Here is a 15057-nt window from a genome sequence, read left to right on the forward strand (position 1 = left end):
CTTTGTTAAAGGGGTCTTCCAGATTCTGATAAGCCCCCCGCCCGCAGACCCCTACAACCACCGGGCAAGGGTTGTGGGGATGAGGCCCTTGTCCCCATCAACATGGGGACATCCTCCCCATGTTGAGGGCATGTGGCCTGGTGCGGTTCAGGAGAGGGGGGCGGCCGCACTCTGTCCCCCCCTCTTTTCTGCGGCCGGCCAGGTTAACATGCTCAGATAAGGGGTCTGGTGTGAATTTTTGGGGGAACTCCACACCATTTTTTTTTCAATTTGGGGTGGAGTTCCCCTTAAAATCCACACCAGACCCGAAGGATCTGGAATGGATATTTGGGGGGAACCCCACATCATTTTTTTTTTAATTGACGGCGGGGTTCCCCTTAATATCCATTCCAGACCTGAAGGGACTGGTAATGGAATTTGGGGGGACCCCCACGCTATTTTTTTTTTTTTTTTATGAATGAATTCTCTCTGAATTGCCGGAGCCGACAATTCATTAAAGCCGCAAGTCCGGTTTTAAATGCCTTTTTTCCTTTCAGAAATTACACATTGTGCAGGGACAGTTCTATGTACGGGAAACATGCGATTTTTCACATGCTGACATCACTAGGTACGAAATTTAAAGGAATATTTCACTTTTATTGTTTCACTTTTAGCATTGAGATTGGTGTACAATCGCGCCACAAACAAAAATACTGTGATTGAACGACTAAATTATGTGATTAGTGAAAAAAACACAAACTAGAAGCAGCCTCCCTAAAATGGTATCTGAACAGTTATAGATTATGGATAAGTAGGGTAGGGGGCGCTAGGTGCAAAAATATATATGTTAACCCTTGATAACAATTGAATAATTATACACTTGACAAAAGTGAATATACAATCCATGCAATAAGCAAAAAGTGTAAAAGACAAAATAAAACAAAAATAAAACTACAGTCCCAACAGAAGTGCATTCGATGCTTTCCAATTTTCACACTTAAATATGTGCCAAAAATTGTTTGATTGCTGAGAAGAGTGATCCGTGTTTACATAGCCTTCACCATAACGTTATGTATGACACCCAAAGTGATTGAATAAAGGTGGCTCCTTACCAACTCCCGTTGACTCTTTAACTAAAAAAAAAGTCAAATGAGCTTTTGGGGAACCCTGTCCCATGAGATCAGATGTCGGTCTCGCAGTCAATTTGTTAGGAGATGCATAAACCAGGAGAGAGACCACAATAGTGTGATACCTTTTTAATTGATTAAAACTTCATATTCCATAAATATAAAAAACTAGCCAGATGGCCTCTTACTAGAAATGGTGCCACAATCCCGGCACTGAGGCTGTGGGCATGGATCAGTTGAATGAGAGGATCTCCGTTGCGGTCATACGGTGACAATCCAGCCGGCAGTATAGCGTGCGTGTCAGCGTGTAGGTCCCGACAACCAGCAAGACCCGGAAGAGCGTAGTAGCGTGAGTGGTGTACTCCTCGACGTACGTTTCGTATGGATTACGTCATTAGGAAGCGTCGGGTATGCAAATTAGGAGTTACGGCGGATCCACGACGGTTTTTCGCATTCGCTACGTCGCCGCTAGTATAGTTTCCCGTCGCAAAGTTAGTCGTCGTTTTTGGTGCCCTAACTTTATTTTTTTAGGTTTTCATCGCAAGTGCTTGGTGAATCAGGCACTTGCGATGAAAAATTGCGGCGGTGTAACGTATCTACGATACGTTACGCCGCCGCTCTTCTATGTGAATCTGGCCCTGTATTCTCAAAGTACTTGCCTCCTAACTTACGTAGCGTAAATGGGGTCGGCGTAAGCGCGCCTAATTCAAATGAGGATGGGGGGGCGTGTTTTATGGAAATGATTGGTGACCCGACGTGATTGAGGTTTTTTACGAACGATGCATGCGCCGTCCGTGTACATATCCCAGTGTGCATTGCTCCAAAGTACGCCGCAAGGACGTATTGGTTTTGACGTGAACGTAAATTACGTCCAGCCCCATTCACGGACGACTTACGCAAACAACGTAAAATTTTCAAATGTCGACGCGGGAACGACGGCCATACTTAACATTGGCTAGGCCAGCAATTTGTTGAAATAACTTTACGCCGGAAAACGCCTTACGCAAACGGCGTATCTTTACTGCGACGGGCGCACGTACGTTTGTGAATCGGCGTATCTCGTCATTTACATATTCTACGCCAAACTCAACGGAAGCGCCACCTAGCGGCCAGCATAAAAATTGCACCCTAAGATACGGCGGCGCAGGCCGTTGTACCTTAGCTAGGTTTAAGTGTATCTCAGTTTGAGCATACACTTAAACTTACGACGGCTTAGATTCCGAGTTACGTCGGCGTATCTACTGATACGCCGGCGTAACTCTTTGTGAATCTGGCTATAAGACTGGGATTGCCATTAACGTTCATGGGGTAGATTCAAAGAGCAATTGCGTCTGCGTAACCATAGTTATACCTCAGACAGGAGGCTCATATCTTATGCATTATCTTTCTTTAATAATGCCCATAGCAGAAATACAACATTTACAGTGATTTCAAGTAGAAAAACGTTTTAACTTGAAAGAAAAAGAAAAAACTACAATACCCAGCAGCCCTCAGGCTGGGTCTGCCAATCAAGAGGCAGGACAGCCGGTATATAAGGGGCTGCCTCCTTAGAACCCTCCTCTTTCTTTCTGCTCATGGCAGAGCATACAAGATAAGTTATTTCATGTACCTTTTATTCTTTGATTGCTGTGTTACAAAATAGTGTGTCCCTGATACCGTATTTCCCGGTGTCAGGTAATTTTTGTCAGAATCTTTGATTGTGTGCTAATTCGTGGAATATTGGGAGTTTCTCCCTAATATTCCCCCGATTTGCATTTTGTCTCCCTGTTACCGTACCCCGGTGTCAGGTAAATTTGCTTGGACCATGTTTCAATTTTGCATTATGTCTGTGCCCCTGATACCGTATCCCGGTCTCAGGTAGATTTGTTCAAATCATGTTTCACATTTTGCATTTTTTTGTGTCTGTGTCCCTGATACCGAAGCCCGGTGTCAGGTAAGTTTTATCTGAATCACGTTTCAATTGTTCTTTTTATTGTTTTCGTTTTGTTTTTTCAACCCATTCTGACCTGGCTTTGTTCCCTTTCTTTGTTCCCTCCTTTTGATGTGGGAAGCTTCGACACCCTCTGCTAAGTCAGCGTTTTTCCCCTCACCTTCATACTCCCCTGTGTTAGTACTTTACTTTACTTTCCCCCCCCCCTCCCAACCTTCTGGTTGGGCTCCGGTCGACACGCACCTCCCGGGTGCCTGGACGTTGTGACCGGCGGTCATAACTCTTCCTCACATAGAGTTTCCGTGGTATCGCGAGACGTCGCCATTTTCCTGGCCGCGTCACGCGTCTCCTGTCCGATTCGCGCCTTTTTCGCGACGCACCACGCGCTCCCCTCCGGGCCGCGCGCTCTCCCCTCCGGACCGCGCACTCTTCCCTTCGGAGCGCGTGATTTTCCCTCCGGGCCGCGCGCCTCCTAGGGGCGAGCGGGATTTCCCTCAGATCACGTTGAGGCCGTAGTCTCGCGAGACTACGTCCTCGAGCCCGATCCTCGCTCCCCCTGCATCGCTACGCCAGTGTGCGGTGAGCGGTGTAGGGTACAGGACGTGGGTTCTCAGCGTCAGTTTACCCTGGCTTGCTGGGGAAACTCTCCCCTCAATGTATTATTCTATACATTGTTGGGGGGAACGAACCGCTCATCAGTTTCCTCTGCAGTATTGTCCCTGGGGAATTTATTCCCTTAGATATCCTAAATTATAAATAATTAAATAACTTATTATAGGGAGAATCAAATAAATAAATAAATATCTAAATAGATGAATAAGTAAATATACGTGAATGAATGAATAAATAAATATATATATAATATACAAATTATAATATAAATAACAAATTATAATATATAAATAAACAATAAATTACACATTCTATATAATTGAATAAATAAATATATAAATAAATGAACAAATTATAACCATAATTAAATAAATTAAATTATAGAAATAAATTGAATGAATAAAAAAAAAAAAAAATAACAAATTATAATATATAAATAAACAATAAATTACACATTCTATATAATTGAATAAATAAATATATAAATAAATGAACAAATTATTACAATAATTAAATAATTAAAGTATAGAAATAAATATATAAATTATAGTACATAACTTCCAGTTTACTGGGCTGCACTGCTGTGCTATCCGCAGACAGCAGACTCCTCTCCTGTGGCTGGCGACAGGGCCTTACCCCTGCTAGTGCCACGGAAACGATGGACACAGCCCTAGCAGGCCCAGCCTACCTCGGTGCTGCACAGGTTCCTGAACTAAGCGGTAGGTCCGTCCAGACTTCCAGGGCGTCGGTTGTTCCAACCCACCTGCAACCCCCTATGTCCGGATCACCCGGCAATGATATAACGCCCCTGAGTAGGGCAGGGCGTCCCAAAAACGCCGCCACGTTGATGTGACCTCCGACTCCCCGGCAGGGGAAGGAAATAACATGCCCCAGGCAGTACCCTCCCAGGACTGCCGACCCACTGCCTTCCCAGACTCCAATTGACCCCCGAGCCTCGGGGAGATGCTCATGCAGAGGCAGCGGTCCGCTAGACGGACTGAGCCAGACTCCTCGTGGACTCTTCCAGAGTCGTCAGCGGAATACGAGGCGGCTAACACCTTTAAATCTGAGGATGAAAATGATGATGATTATGTGAGCAGTGGGCACATGGCGCTTCATGACGACGCCAACCCTGAGTCCCAGGGTAAAACCTTATTGGACTCTAGTAGAGTACCATTTTTTCAACCAGGGGGTGATTAGCCATCCACACTCCGTTGACTGGGCACCTCTACCCGAGGTGACACAATATATCGAATGCTGGACCCGGAGATCGGTCGGCACGCTAACCAAACAAGTTGAGGGCGGAATCTCGTCCTTCCATTGCCAAATACGGTGGTGCTCACTCCAGAGGTGGATCTCATAATCATGCAGTATTCCAGGAAGGGAATAGAGAGGGCCTTTAGGACCTTACAGTACTGGGTCTTAGATCTTCTGGACCTATCACCAAACCATACGCCTTAGTGAGCAGGCTACCGCCTCTGTACAGCCGGTGGACCTAGCCCAATGGGATCACGCTAATTGATGATATCATTAAGTCGGTAGGACAATGGAGTTATATTGCCAGACATGGACCTGGTTCCCCATCTCATTCGGTTTTTCAAGCCTAAACACCGTCCTAATAGACATACAGGCGATAGTAGAGATGGACCCGCTCTCTCTGAGCTTCCTCAGCTACATCTTCCTGATCAGGAAAAAGGAGAGGCGGTTTTCGCCCGGTGGGAGCTCGAGACATCTCACCAAGTTACTAACCCTGCGGAACAGGGGTGAGGCTGAGCATCGACTCGAACGACCTACTTTAATGGCTCCTTCCCCCTGCCTAGCGAGCGAACACGCCTCCTGGATGGTCGGATCGCTTCGAGATCTGGGACTCCTCATAAATCACGAGAAACCTATTCTCTCCCCATATGAGGAGATAGAGTTTTTGGGGTTCTTGGCGGACACCAACCGAGCGATCCTTCGGCTACCCATACCCAATTAGTCGCCATCCGCAAAGACATCAATATCATTCTGGGCAGCAGCGAGTGTCCTTGCTCGGACTGACTCGCTTAGTCGGCCTGTTCTCGGCATCAATCCAGGCCACTTTCCAGCCCCTCTTCACTATCGAGTCCTCCAGAGACTCGAGACTCTACATCTTCGCTAGGGGCTTCGCTATGCAATCTAAGTCGCTTGGACCCAAAAGCCATGATGGAATTACGGTGGTGGTTATGTCATGCCGTCAAACGGAGCGGCGAGACCATATTCAATTCTTCACCGGATTTCGTCATAGGGTCGGATACCAGCCGCCTCGGCTGGGGTGCTCGGTGCAGTCCCTAGTCCACTGGCGGGACGTGGTCCGCAGAGGACTCTCTGCTGCACATCAACACGTAAAACCCCTGACGGCTTTTTTGCCATCAAGAGTCCGTTGCCACACACGTCCAGCTGATGTGTGTTATTGCGTATGGACAACGTACCCGCAGTCCGGGACGTCGATCGCTTGGGGGGGCCCCTGTTCCAGAATCCTAGCGGATCTAGTAAAGACTTCGGGCACTTCTGCCTGGAATGCAACATCGTTGCGGGATATGTCCCAGACTACCCCAGTATGGTGGCAGATTGGATTTCTCGTTACCTGATCGATTCCAACTATTGGCGACGGCTCCGGTCAGGGTCCCTGACCCTCGCTCACTTCGCGGATCCTTCTCTATGGACCCGTTCGTTCCCCGTCTCAAACATCAGTTCCCGCGCTTTTACAACCAGAGGCCGGATCCGGAGGCGCACCCTGTGGACGCCCTCCACCAAACGTGGTCACAGGGGTCCCATTACACGTTTCCCGGTTCCCGATGTTCCTCAGGGTCCTCCTTCACATAGCGAACCTGAGAGCATCAGTCGTGCGGCTCGCTCCATGGTGGCCGACGCAACCACGGTTTCCCCTCCTTCTGAGGATGACTGTGGAACTCCCCAGGTTGCGTCCTCATTCCCCTCATCTCCTCGCTGGTCCGAACGGGGATCTGCACCCTCTATTCACGAAGCACATCCTACCTCTCCTCACATGGTTGGTTTCGGGGTGCCGGTCGCAGACTACGACCTTTCAGGAACAGATAGGGATCTCCTGGCCTTGGCCTGGGCCCCGGGACTAGATCGGCATCTAGATCAACCTGGGGACTGTGGGTTACTTGGTGTGATCAACGACGGGTCGTTCCCGTTCAGGCGCCTAGGTCTGTAGTGGCCAACTATCTGGCGGACTCTTTGGATTCCGGGAGGCCCTTTAGCCCTCTTCAAGTCTATCGCTCTGCGTTCTCAGTCTACCACTTCCGTGTAGTCTCGTTACCTGTGGGTAAACATCCGTTGGTGTGTCGATGTTGAAGGCGTTAAGTTTAAACGCCCAAAGTACCAGCACACTTGGGATGTGACCAAGGTCCTGACCATGTTCTCGGACTGGGGGACGTGGACACTCTGTTTTGAGGTTATTGTCCTTCGAGCTTACTGTCTTCTTGTGTCTGATTTCCATCATCGTGTGTCAGACGTTAGGGCTTTGGACATATCCGGGCGTCATTCCTCGCCTCAGAGAGTCAAGTTTTTTCCGTCGTGCGTGGACAAGGCGGAACTTCAATCGGTTTTTTCTACCCGTTCTTCCCCGCACATCCACACCTGTGTGTGGTCCGCTGTCTACAGACTTATGAGTCCTCGACAGCCTCGCTGCGATCTTCGCAATCCTTCCAACTCCTCGTTTCCTACGTTAAACTTCTTTTTCCGGTTTCCTCTGTGACTTACTGCTAGCGGCGGACTGGTCGTCAGCGACCGCTTTCCGCCAATTCCCCTTTGGACCGGAGGTACACATATCTATGTCAGTTTGTATATTATTTTGATTGCTATTAGTCATATACATTGTTATAGCTTTGAACTTGCATAAGATATGAGCCTCCTGTCTGAGGTATAATTCGAGATTTTCCTAGCTGGTGACGGAAAATATTAATTATATGAAGACAGGAGGCGAGTATCTTCCCTCCCGACCCAACCCTATCACGATGTTGTCTCTTAGTTCTAGGCCGTTGAATCACGCATCCTGCAAGTCGGAGGCTGATACGTCTCGGGAGTTTCGTTCTTCACTAGCCCCGTTGGGATGGCTGTTCTCGTTTCGATCCATGAGGTTTAGTTCACCGCAGACCGAAAGTGGAGGTGCCTACTGCGTTCCAGACCCGGAATCTGGATACCGTCGACTGAATCCTGTACCGAAGCTCCAGTTTGCCACGGTTCCGGTGTTTCGAACTGTTTTCTGTTCCAGGTTTTTCCTGCCGATTCGCCTCAAGAAAGAGGAGGGTTCTAAGGAGGCAGCCCCTTATATACCGGCTGTCCTGCCTCTTGATTGGCAGACCCAGCCTGAGGGCTGCTGGGTATTGTAGTTTTTTCTTTTTCTTTCAAGTTAAAACGTTTTTCTACTTGAAATCACTGTAAATGTTGTATTTCTGCTATGGGCATTATTAAAGAAAGATAATGCATAAGATACTCGCCTCCTGTCTTCATATAATTAATATTTTCCGTCACCAGCTAGGAAAATCTCGAATTACGCAGCGCAATTGCTTACTTGCGCCGGCGTTACGAATGCTCCTGATTCAGGAACCTTGTTACACCGACTGCAGCCTAAGAAATGACTGGCATAAGGCTCCTTATGCCGTCATATCTTAGGCTGCATTCTTACGCAGGCCGCTAGGTGGCGTTCCCGTTGTGGTCAGCGTATAGTATGCAAATTGCATACTAACGCCGATTCACAACCCTACGCGAGCCCTGCGTACGCAGTTTACGCCGTTTGCGTACGTCGGTTTTTGCGTAAGCTATTAGCAGGGGCAGCCAATGCTACGTATACCCGTCGTTCCCGCGTCGCAAATTTAAAATTTAACGTTGTTTGCGTAAGTGAATCGTGAATGGCGCTGGACGCCATTCACGTTCACTTTGAAGCAAATGACGTCCTTGCGACGTCAATTGCCGCAATGCACGTCGGGAAAGTTTCCTGACGGAGCATGCGCACTACGTTCGGCGCGGGAACGCGCCTAATTTAAATGATCCACGCCCCCTACGGGATCATGTAACCACTTACCCCCCGGACCATATTGCTGCCCAAAGACCAGAGTACTTTTTGTGATTCGGGACTGCGTCGCTTTAACAGACAATTGCGCGGTCGTGCGACGTGGCTCCCAAACAAAATTGGCGTCCTTTTTTTCCCACAAATAGAGCTTTCTTTTGGTGGTATTTGATCACCTCTGAGTTTTTTATTTTTTGCGCTATAAACAAAAATAGAGCGACAATTTTGAAAAAAATGAATATTTTTTACTTTTTGCTACAATAAATATCCCCCAAAAATATATAAAAAAACATTTTTTTTCCTCAGTTTAGGCCGATACGTATTCTTCTACATATTTTTCGTTAAAAAAAAATCGCAATAAGCGTTTATTGATTGGTTTGCGCAAAAGTTATAGCGTTTACAAAATAGGGGGTATTTTTATGTCATTTTTATTAATATATTTTTTTTACTAGTAATGGCGGCGATCAGCGATTTTTTTTCGGTATTGCGACATTATGGCGGACACTTCGGACACTTTTGACACATTTTTGGGACCATTGGCATTTTTATAGCGATCAGTGCTATAAAAATGCATTGGATTACTATAAAGATGCCACTGGCAGTGAAGGGGTTAACACTAGGGGGCGGGGAAGGGGTTAAGTATGTCCCTTGTGTGTTCTTACTGTAGGGGGGGGGTGGCCTCACTAGGGGAAACACTGATCTTCTGTTCATACATTGTATGAACAGAAGATCAGCGTTTCCCCCGCTGACAGGACCGGGAGCTGTGTGTTTACACACACAGCTCCCGGTCCCCGCTCTGTACCGAGCGATCGCGTGTGCCCGGCGGCGATCGCACACGCCGGGCACACGCACGGGAGTCGGGGGCGAGCGGGGGGCGCGCGCGCGCCCCTAGTGACGGCTGAGAGAGAGGACGTTATACAACGTGCTCTCGCCCAGCCGAGCCGACCTGCCGACGGCGGTGCGTGGTCGGCTAGTGGTTAACTTACGCCCCCTTACGCCGGGCATTTTTGAGGAGCGCCCACGCAAATTACGTGGCCACTGCTTCGTGAATGAAGCGTAGCGCAAATAATTTGCGGGGGCGCAGGGCAAAAACGGGACACTGCGCCTCCGTAAGAAGTGCGCAGCGGTACCTGAATCTGCCACCATGTGTGTAAAGGCAGGCATCCCAATACTTTTGACAATAGAGTGTATCTATCTATCTATCTATCTGTCTGTCTGTCTGTCTGTCTGTCTGTCTGTCTGTCTATCTATCTATCTGTCTGTCTGTCTGTCTGTCTGTCTGTCTGTCTGTCTGTCTATCTATCTATCCTTCTATTTTTCTAAGATGAATATTTCAAGGATATGTACATAGCTTTAGATATGTTTTCTTTAGTTAAACACTTCTCCTGTATGTGTTATGATTGTGTTAAGTGGTTTATCTGAAGATTCCGCAGGATTATTAGCGAGCCCATGTTTGTTCACATCGCTCCATTCTCCAAGGTCATTATCATCAATGCACAATGGACTGGGGCCACCACAAAGCACAGCGACTTAGTAATCTTTGTTCAACACACAGAACTCTTGTTAATTAAAAGCCAAACAAGTCACATCAACTACAGAGACCAAGGATAAATCCTTCTTTATCCAGCACACTTTATTCCTCTTTGAAAACTTGCATTATTTCCATGAAAAGGAGTTTTCATTGTGGGTTGGTTTTCAAGGACGCCTGTTGCCCCGTGTTGGGTGTGTGGGGTCAATGCTGAAATCGGCGTGTTGTGTTGCAGGAACAATAGACAACATGGGAAAAGGTCACACTCTTTTCACGCCTGGGACTGTGGAAATAAAAAGCTTTGTTATCATTGGAAATAATCCACAGCCTTGTACCTGAGTGCTGGCTCCGCGTATTCTTTTTTTTTTTTAATGTTGTTTGTATTTCAAAGGAATGATTATTTAAAGGAAACATATTTGCGGTGAGCACATATTTGCAGGATTCATCACCTCGAAGTCGTTTCTTTAATTTCCATGCGCAGACTGGTAGTTTCGCCCTCTAGTGGCAGTCTGTATGTTACTGCAGTCGTTCCGTTATTCACCTTTGTAACGGTATGGCCCGTGGGACCCAGAGGCTCTTGAAGGATGTGGGGTACTCCTGTTTCAGCTTCACCAATGACTCTTGGGTCTAGGGTCATCCTATGTCCACTAGGGGCATAGGATGACTGAGAAATGATATCTCGGATTACATGAGATGGGACAGTAATGATAATTCACAATGTATTGCAGGATATCTTGAAATATTACAGGCGGTTGATTCTGAAACCAACAGGTCAATAGGAGAGTGACTCATTCAATGTGGAACATAGACTGTTAAGGGGGTAATTAAGTCTGCTACTGTCATGTAAACTAGCCTTAGTCTGGCTTCTAACCACTTAAGGACCGGACCAATATGCTGCTACATGACCCAAGGGGTTTTTACAATTCGGCACTGCGTCGCTTTAACAGACAATTGCGCAGTCGTGCGATGTGGCTCCCAAACAAAACTGGCGTCCTTTTTTCCCCACAAATAGAGCTTTCTTTTGGTGGTATTTGATCACCTCTGCCGTTTTTATTTTTTGCGCTATAAACAAAAATAGAGCGACAATTTTGAAAAAAATTCAATATTTTTTACTTTTTGCTGTAATAAATATTCCCCAAAAACATATATAAAAAAAAAATTTCCCTCAGTTTAGGCCGATACGTATTCTTCTACCTATTTTTTGTAAAAAAAAATCGCAATAAGCGTTTATCGGTTGGTTTGCGCAAAATTTATAGCGTTTACAAAATAGGGGATAGTTTTATTGCATTTTTATTAATTATTTTTTTTTTACTACTAATGGCGGCGATCAGCGATTTTTTTCGTGACTGCGACATTATGGCGGACACTTCGGACAATTTTGACACATTTTTGGGACCATTGTCATTTTCACAGCAAAAAATGCATTTGAATTGCATTGTTTATTGTGAAAATGACAGTTGCAGTTTGGGAGTTAACCACAGGGGGCGCTGTAGGCTTTAGTGTTCACTTAGTGTGTGTTTACAACTGTAGGGGGGTGTGGCTGTAGGAATGACGTCATCGATCGAGTCTCCCTATAAAAGGGATCACTCGATCGATGCAGCCGCCACAGTGAAGCACGGGGAAGCCGTGTTTACATACGGCTCTCCCCGTTCTTCAGCTCCGGGGAGCGATCGCAACGGAGCGGCTATAAACAAATAGCTGCGCCGTCGTCCCGGATCGCTCCCCGAGGGAACCCGACCGCCGCATGTAGCGGGGGGGGGGGTCCCGATCGGACCCCCGACCCACGTCTAGGCAGGGACGTACAGGTACGCCAATGTGCCTGTACGTGCCATTCTGCCGACGTATATGTTCATGCGGCGGTCGGGAAGTGGCTAAAGACCACAACACATTGCTCACGCGACTCAAAGAAGTAGCCAGAGTCTCAAACTCTGCCCTACCGTGGTTCGCATCTTTTCTAGAAAATTGCACTCAGACCGTGAAACTTGGAGGCCTCACGTCAGAAACACGGACCGTTACATGCGGAGTCCCGCAAGGATCACCCCTTTCACCTGCACTCTTCAACATCTACATCCGCCAGCTCCTCAAAATCATCAGCAAACAGGACCAGCGCTACCACTCCTATGCTGACGACACACAGCTTTACTTTTTGAATCACCAACAAAAAAGACCAATTCCATGAACTAGGAAAATGCCTCACTCTGATCGATAATTGGATGACTGAAAGCTCCCTCAAACTCAACGGATCCAAAACGGAACTACTCATCCTTCACGCAAATCGGAAAACTAATTCTAGGACCACTTGGACACCACCCACCATCCTCGAACAAACCATCACGCCAAGCAACAAAGTCAAAAGTCTTGGAGTCATCTTTGACTCAGACATGACGATGGATGCACAAATAGGATCAGTCGTCAGCGGTTCTCATCATCTTCTCCGCAATGCTACGTAGACTCATCCCATTCATCCCGGAAGAGGACACAGCAGTAGTGGTTGGAACCATCATCAACTCACGACTCGACTACGCAAACTCCCTCTACTTAGGACTACCGAAATACCAGATTTCATGTCTACAAGTCGTCCAGGGTTGGAACCATCATCAACTCACGACTCGACTACGCAAACTCCCTCTACTTAGAACTACCGAAATACCAGATGGCACGTCTACAAGTCGTCCAGAACACGGCAGCCAGACTGGTAACAGGTAAAAAACTGTGGGAATCTATCTCCCCGGGAATCTTGAGGTCCCTCCACTGGCTGCCTATACAGGACTGGGTGACTTTCAAGACGCTCTGCCTCACCCACAAATGTACTGTACACAAGGAAACACTCCTCAATACTTAAGCGAGAAAATAAAACCTTACGTCACCAAGCACGTGCTCCGGTCAACCAACCAAAACCTTCTCCAAATCCCTAAATCACGCTACAAATCTAAGGGAGATTTGCAGTTCAAGGACCCCGGCTTTGGAATGCTCTACCCACCACCATCCGCTTGGAAGAAAACCATTGGGCTTTTAGGGAAAAACTAAGGGCCAAATCCTCAGCCAGCGGGCGTAACGTAATTTTTCCTATTTAAGTTACACCGCCGCAAAATTTCTACCTAAGTGCCCGATCCACAAAGCACTTACCTAGAAATTTTGAGCGGTGTAACTTAAATCCGGCCGGCGCAAGGCGTTCCTCTTCTCCAGGGGGCGATTCCCATTTAAATGAGGCGCGCTCCTGCGCCGGCCGTACTGCGCATGCTCATGACGTCATTTTCCCGACGTGCATAGCGCGAAATTACTTTACGTCGGGCTTTGTGGATTGCGTCGGGTAAAAAAAAAGATACGGCGCCAAAAAAAAAATTAAAAATTAAAAAAAAATCGCGTCGCTAGCAAGAAAGGTCTGTTTTTACAAGGTGTAAACAGTTTACACTTTGTAAAAGCAGCCCTAATTTTGCGTTTGCAAACTAAAGCTTACGGAGAAAAAAAGAAACTGAAAAGTTTTGTGGATCTCCGTAAGTGCTAATTTGCATACCCGAGGCGGCATTTCGACACGAAATGCCCCCAGCGGCGGATGCGGTACTGCATCCTAAGATCCGGCAGTGTAAGTCCCTTACACATGCCGGATCTTCTGCCTAACTATGGAAAACTGATTCTGTGGATCAGTTCCAAAGATAGAAACAGGGATACGACGGCGTAACAGCAGTTACGCCGTCGTATCCCTTTTGAGGATCAGGCACTAAGACCCACCTCTTCTAATGGATCAGTCAACACTGGATGCAAAGCGCCTTGAGGCGATTAAGTTCGCATTTGTTGCGCTATACAAGTTACTCACTCACTCACCTTTTCATTGTGTGATGCTAATTAACACTGTTTTGGGTGAATTTCTATTGATGATAAATGTATATTGTATAGAAGGTGAGAAAAGCTGGAGTCTTGATGTCTGACTTGTCAGCTGTAGCTAATTAGCTCATGTGGATTATATCGGTGCCAGAAAGTCTGACTAAATAATGAGTATTAGGCGCCTTGTGTCATGTTGTGGGTGGAGTTCAGTCATTGTTCATATTTGGTTGCTGACTGTATATAAGAGCCTGAGTTTTCCCAAGTCTCTATCTGTTTGGAACCAGAGAACAGAGCTGCGTGTCTCGTTTCTGGGGAATCTGTATGGGCCATGTTCGTCTGCTAAATTGTGGAGTGTCGATAAGCTGTCGGGGGTTGGTGGAATGGAATATCGTAAACGGCGTTAACCCCTGACCGTTACAACCTTCAATCCAGAGATTTTCCCTGCAGTACTTTTTTCTACTATGTCTATGTCCGCAGTTTGAGAGCCAGCATCATGTAATCCACTTTTTCTGAGCCTAGGTCATCCCGGACGAGCCCCCACACTGTGACTGGACAGTGAAAGGACAAGCAGCACAGTGATGACCTCATCTTTATGGCACACTGCTCTCTCTTCCTATTGCCATGCTTCTTGTCAGCACATGAACTGATTAGACATGTGCGGTTTGTTTCATTCCGAATTAAAGAGGAAGTGAACCCTGATGGGTGTTACTTCCTCTTTGTTTACCTGCAAAGGTAAAGCATAATGGGCATAGTAGCCCATTATGTGACACTTACCTGCAGGAGAAGCCCGCGATGTCCCCATCTTCCTCGCTAGTAGCGAGCGTCCATTCTTCACCCCTCTTCCATCCGGGGCCGCAAACTCCGGCTCTGTGAGTGGTCGGAGTCGCGTGACGTCACTCTCGCACATGGTCGCGGGAGCCACCACTCACGGCTGTTGTAATATTAATATATATGTGTAGGTATGTATGGCACAATATATTGTATTGCATTACCATATTGACCAGGA

General features: G+C 47.0%; 1 long non-coding RNA gene across 1 annotated transcript; it reads left to right on the forward strand.

Moving 5' to 3' along the window:
• The first annotated feature begins 2680 nt into the window (after positions 1–2680).
• Positions 2681–8125, forward strand: LOC120924632. Its single transcript, XR_005746387.1, has 2 exons — positions 2681–2780; positions 7670–8125. It is a non-coding gene; the product is annotated as an uncharacterized LOC120924632 (long non-coding RNA).
• Positions 8126–15057: the final 6932 nt, after the last annotated feature.

This window comes from Rana temporaria, chromosome 1 (genome assembly GCF_905171775.1).
Source record: "Rana temporaria chromosome 1, aRanTem1.1, whole genome shotgun sequence".
NCBI lineage: Eukaryota > Metazoa > Chordata > Amphibia > Anura > Ranidae > Rana > Rana temporaria.